Source organism: Oryctolagus cuniculus, chromosome 2 (assembly GCF_051225735.1).
Source record: "Oryctolagus cuniculus isolate XC-2025 breed Fujian yellow rabbit chromosome 2, ASM5122573v1, whole genome shotgun sequence".
In the NCBI taxonomy this organism is placed as follows: Eukaryota; Metazoa; Chordata; class Mammalia; order Lagomorpha; family Leporidae; genus Oryctolagus; species Oryctolagus cuniculus.
Genome location: NC_142868.1, coordinates 103,202,934 through 103,209,339, shown reverse-complemented (window position 1 = coordinate 103,209,339; position 6,406 = coordinate 103,202,934). Strand labels below are relative to the sequence as shown.

General features: G+C 46.6%; 1 non-coding gene across 1 annotated transcript; it reads left to right on the top strand.

The window, feature by feature from the left end:
• The first annotated feature begins 312 nt into the window (after positions 1-312).
• On the top strand, positions 313-5,978 carry LOC127488447 (transcription initiation protein SPT3 homolog). Its single transcript, XR_016230136.1, has 2 exons — positions 313-577; positions 4,583-5,978. It is a non-coding gene; the product is annotated as a transcription initiation protein SPT3 homolog (transcript).
• The last annotated feature ends 428 nt before the right edge of the window (positions 5,979-6,406 follow it).

Below are 6,406 nucleotides of genomic sequence, written 5' to 3'. Positions count from 1 at the left end.
GAAATGAGACAAAGATTGATTTATGTAATATCTTCAGATAGTCTTCACATGATGTTCAACAAACCATGTGACAGGAGCAAAAACCAAGAACACAAAGACAAGACCCAGATTCCAGTAAATAGTCGTCAGTTGTAGCTCAGGTGAAGAGTATTGCAAGCTAGCGGGCTTTCCGATTCCAATAGGATCATGGAGAAGGGGGAGGAGAGATCCCTGGCAATGGGATCATCAGGGAGGCGACAGCGGCCCCTGCTGTTAGGAAGGTGAAGCTGCGAAAGATGAGCCTCACCTGGCACTCTCTCCACCCAGCACCTCAAGGGACCGCCTTCATGCTAGGGGCGATTCTGATTGGATGCGGCTTCTCGGACGTCGTGCATGCTCACATTCCGTCTGAACGAACTGTCCAATCAGGGAAGCAGCACAGCCCGGAGCGGGATCTCGTTTTCTGGTGCTGCAGTAGCCGGCTTCCTGGTTCTCCTCCTGAGGGGGCTCCAGGCGGCTCCGCTGGTGGTGCTGTTTGCATTTCCCACACCGCAGAAGCCCTCAGGAGGACGCTAGGACCCCCGGGAGCTGGAAGGCGGTGAGTATGTGAGGCGTCCCCCTAGGACCACGGGGTGTGCGGTGGCTGGCCGTTGGGACCCCCGTGTGGTGTGGGGTCCCTGCCTGCAGCAACTTTGAACCCTGGGGCGTCAGCTTTCCAAACTCTGTGTGGTGAGGATGGCGGAGCCCTCGGGGAGAACTTGAACTTCCCGTATGAGCCGAGTCCTTGAGGGAGGTGGCGGATCTCAAGCAGTGCCCTCGGCTTACGGATCTGGGTCAGTTTTCTTGTTGCTAATAGCACCACAGCACAGGCTCGGTGCGTGAGAAGGAAGTGGTATTATTGACCTCACGGCTTTGGAGCAGGGTCGAGGGGCAGCGTCTGGTGATGGACTTATTGTTGGCAGAGGCCTGGGGTGGCACGGAGACCAGTGGGCAAATAGAGTACAGAGGAGGCCAATCCAAAGTGGCCTCTGTAGCGCTCCCCTAGGGATAAGCCATCAGTCCGTGAACACATGAATGGATTTATCCTGAACACTTCCTGGAGGGCCCCACCTGTTCTCACTGCTGAATTTCTCATCACTGGATTAACTGTACCCGTGAGTTTCAGAGGCAATAAATGGTGTTGAACAGAGAGCATGCAGGCTGGCAGGAGGTCCCTAAATTTCCAGATCTCCTCCCACCTTGCCAAATGCCAACTTCACTGTGAAGTTCACAACTCGACCAAGTCTTTATCCCCATGATGCATTGTGGGGAGCAACTTGGACTAGACTAAGTTACTGGAATTAAGACATATTCTATGCATCTGCTCTCCCACAATATGGCGCTGAGAAGGGAGTAAACAGCTTCTACACAGCTGCCTCTCGCCAATTTGATTGAGCTGCAGGAGCTGATCTGCTCATGATTGGAGGAGAGCAGCATACTCGGCGTGTGGGTAGCAGAGTTGGGATTGGTGGAAGAGGACTATAAAGGAGGAGAGAGACAACATGCACCAGGAACACCTGAGGAACATCTGAGCAGCCCCGGAGAGAGCCAGCTGGCGGTGTGCCGCTCCCCCGCTGAAGTGGAGAAAGTGGCAGGGGGCACCGCCCTTCCACGGAGGTGGAAGGGTTGGTAGCCAACCCGGGAAGAACCAGCAGCAAACCCGGGAAGGGCTGAGCAGACAAAAGAACAGCGCAGGGTCCTGTGTTGTTCCTCTGCGAAGAGGGGGAGCGACAATGCATTTTTTAAAAAGATTTATTTATTTGAAAGTCAGAATTATACAGAGAGAAGGAGAGGCAGAGAGAGCGAGCGAGCAGTCTTCCATCCGCTGGTTCACTCTCGAGTTGGCCACAATGGCTGGAGCCGCACCTATCAGAAGCCAGGAGCCAGGAGCTTCCTCTGGGTCTCCCACACAGGTACCGGGGCCCAAGGATTTGGGCCATCTTCTACTGCTTTCCCAGGCCATAGCAGAGAACTGGATCAGAAGTGGAGCAGCCAGGGACTCGAACCGGTGCTCATGTGGTATGCCAGCACTGCAGGTGGCGGCTTTACCCACTATGCCACAGCGCCGGCCCCCATGATACATTTCATGCAACTTCAACATTTTGCCTTTCTTTTCACAAAAGAAAAAATAACCCCTTAAAAGGGCTGTTTTCTCTCTGAATATTTTTTTTTAATTTTTTATTTATTTATTATTTTTTTGACAGGCAGAGTGGACAGTGAGAGAGACAGAGAGAAAGGTCTTCCTTTCCATTGGTTCACCCTCCAATGGCCGGCGCATTGTGGCCGGTGCACCGCGCTGATCCGATGGCAGGAGCCAGGTACTTATCCTGGTCTCCCATGGGGTGCAGGGCCCAAACACTTGGGCCATCCTCCACTGCACTTCCCTGGCCACAGCAGAGAGCTGGCCTGGAAGAGGGGCAACCGGGACAGAATCCAGCGCCCCGACCGGGACTAGAACCTGGTGTGCTCTCTGAATATTACACGAGAGAAAGATAGATAATGCCTACCTGACACTCCAGTGTAAGAAATCATTGTCTTGGAATGGGTGCTTTTAGCAGTGATTAAGATGACGCTTGGGCCCCACACATCTCTAACAGGGTACTGGGTTTGAATCCAGTTAAAGCACACCCTGGGATGCAGCAGACAATGGCTTGGGTCCTGACTCTTAATATGAGGACCCACATTTAGCGCCAGTCTCATAGGTTCAGCCTGGCCAAACCCTGGCTGTTGCAGGCTTATGGGGAGTGAGCCAGGGGATAAAAGTGGATAAAAGATGTCTGTCTTCATTTACCTGCACATCAAATAAAGTTTAAAAAAATCTTTACACATCTCCTTTTATTGGTCTTAAGTACAGACTTTTTTTCCCCCCAGAATGTTATCAGTTTGATATTCTCCCTGAAAATTTTACAGGGTGATGTCTTCTCAATATGCTGTTAAAACCTCTTTTCTTTTCCTGGGTTTCAAAATTCCTTGTGAGTGCTTACCAAAAATGGCTGAGTTCCTAGTAACTCAGAGTGAATATTATCCTCTGCCTCATTCTTCCTGAACAGCAGTAGAACATTCATGGAGGCAGCTGACGCCTTAAAACTGGGGACATTCATTATATTCACTCCATCCTTTGGGATGTTAAGATTTCTCTTCCAACTACAGTTCTCATTCCTTGGAAACTTATTAGGATGAGTTAATTATATGCTGGTATTGATTCATGCACTCTGGATTCTGTCAGCCTTGCTTATGGAGTAAAAACTTTGAAAATGCCAAGAAAAACTCACCCTAGCTAACAGGTTGGAGACCTGAAGAGCAAATGCACTTTGGATACACAGCAGCTTCATTTTGCATCCATGGAGTTGGTTTAATCAGAGGATAGTTTGTACTAACTGAGGCTATCTGGGAGGATCAACTTTGCTGGGTGAGAAAAGGTTTATGAATTTGAGAGCTTATTTGTGACTGGTGTAATAAATATGTATTTTCTTTTCTCCTCACTTTCTGGCCTGGGGATCTGAAAACCCTTGCAATTTCCTGAGGGATTAGAGTGGCTCTGATTCTGCATAACCACCCTGTTCAGATAGTAGCTAATTTTATGCTAATAGGAAGACTCTGGGTAGGATTTACAGAAAACTTCAGAAAAGGGACAGGGTGCTAGAAAGAGCAAACCTGCTTTGAACTGATCTCTGCCTGGAGCTGTGTGGTGGGACTGAGCCCTGAATCTGAGGCCTCTGCTAACTCTAGACAAAAGTGTGGAGCTCTCAGAATTAAATTTTCTGGCTTCTCTAACTAAGTGATCCCTCTTTGATTGCATCTCCTTTGTGATGTGGTCCCCAAGACTTGGGTTATGAGTAATGTGAGTGTGGGTTCCCTTGTGAACTGTGGGTTTGGTAGACTGCTTTCCTGAGCTCATTCTCTTTCAGGTCCTTTGTGGAAACTTGCTGCCATTTATTGCAGTTTGCTTACTTGTGTAGGAATTATGTGCCATGATTTGAATGTTACTTAATTTTTTTTGTTTGGAATTTGAATTTATTTAATGATAAGATCTGAAAAAGGAAAGAGAATTTTGTTTTGGTTTATATAATAATGTAAACACTCATCATGTGAGTATGCAGGTAAACAAATGGGCCTTGGTTAGTTCAAGGGTCTTCTTATATATATATATATTTTTTTTTATTTTATTTTTATTTATTTATTTATTTATTTTTGACAGGCAGAGTGGACAGGGAGAGAGAGAGACAGAGAGAAAGGTCTTCCTTTTGCCGTTGGTTCACCCTCCAATGGCTGCCGCGGCCGGCGCGCTGCGGCCGGCGCACCGCGCTGATCCGATGGCAGGAGCCAGGAGCCAGGTGCTTTTCCTGGTCTCCCATGGGGTGCAGGGCCCAAGCACCTGGGCCATCCTCCACTGCACTCCCTGGCCACAGCAGAGGGCTGGCCTGGAAGAGGGGCAACCGGGACAGAATCCGGCACCCCGACCGGGACTAGAACCCGGTGTGCCGGCGCCGCTAGGCGGAGGATTAGCCTAGTGAGCCGCGGCGCCGGCGGGTCTTCTTAATCTCTTTTATTTCTGCTCCCACAGGTGAATGAGTCCTGATTATTTGTGATGTTTTTTATTGCTTAAAAATATTACTCTGGGCATGCACCAGCACCACCAGTAGTGAGGGCATCAAGATCACTACCTCCTTGGTCTGCCAGGCCCCCTGCCCGAGTCAGGCTCATGCCATCTTGCACCCCCCACCCCACACAACTCCCGCTACACAGCCAAATCACCTTGTTCCTCTAGATTCTCTGCCCCTCCCACCCCTTTTCAATCCTGTCATGGGCCTCAGCAGGAGAAACCCCACCATCTCTACTCCTGCAAACTCCATGCAGGACATGCAGCCGTGCCACAAGTGTTCTTAAAGCAGAGCTTCTGCAGGATTGCATCCCCACTTGAATATCTCATTCAAAGGTACTTCAAAGAATTTGTGGAAAAAAGTGGAATTAAAAGATGAATCATACTGCAGCTAGCCCAATGTATACTGCCACTTCAAATAGTGAAAGAGGTACAGGGAAGTCTATAAGCTTCATGGCAGAAATAAAGAGTATGATGTTTTCTTTGGGTGATGCCAGGAGGCCTCTTCATGAAACAGCAGTTTTGGTAGAAGATGTGGAGCATACTCAGTTAATTAATCTGTTATGGCAAGCTGCTGAAGTTTCTCAGCTGCGGGGAGCAAGGGTAGTTTCTCCTGAAGATATTCTGTTTTTGATGTGCAAAGATAAGAAAAAACTTAGAAGACTGTTAAAATACATGTTTATGCGAGACTACAAATCAAAGATTATCAAAAGCATAGATGATGATGATCTTCGAGAAAACAAATTGAGTGGCAGCAGTAAAACAAACAAAAGACAAAAAATTGCTCAAGACTTCTTCAACTCTATTGACCAGACTGGAGAACTAATGGCAATGCTTGAAAATGACGAAATTGATGAAGTTAAACAAGAAAGAATGGAGAGAGCAGAAAGACAAACTCAAATTATGGATTCAGCTCAATATGCAGAATTCTGTAAAAGTCAACATTTAAGTTTCTCCAAGAAAAGTTCCAAATTTTGAAACTGGTTGGACTGCTGCAGTATGGAGATAAAGCCCACTATTGTTGCTATGGAAATTTTAGCAGATTTAGCATATGAAACTGTGGCACAGCTGGTGGATTTGGCTCTTGTGAGACAGGACATGGTAACCAAGGCAGGGGACCCCTTCAGTCATGCCATTTCTGCAAACTTCATGCAGTATCACAGCTCTGCTGAGAGCGCTGCAGCCTGTGGTGTTGAGGCTCACAGCAATGCTATCCAGCCCTGCCACATCAGAGAAGCTGTTTGATGCTATGGCCACAAGATTGGTCCCCTTTCCCCATTCACAAGTGCCTACCACAGGAGTGGGATGGCTTTTCTACCCTGCTGATATGACTGTGGCCTGTCTGCAACAACAGGAAAGGCAATGTTATACTAAGGGTATTTCTTTTCCCTTCCTTGGACAAAATAAAATACAAGTTTGCCTTCTTGGTGAAAAAAAATTATTCTGGATAGTAAGGATATCTTGATTTATATTTTGATATTTGTGATAATATCTTTCTTAATTTTTGTCACTTATGCAAAAATTTTTATAAATGAAATGGAAAATTTTTATAAATGATGGAAAAATTTGTTAGGTTATAGATTGTAGATGAATTCTAATTCTGTAGGAAATGTTGGTAGAGTAGAAAGTTTAAATATGTAATTTTTCATGCATATGCACTTATTATTTGATTTTCCAACACTTGGAGTGACCTTATTACTCCATTTTGTGTTAACTGACATATCTGTATGGATAATATGTTGCTACTTACTGATTACCACTCATTGTGTGTTATAATGTTTTTATTTA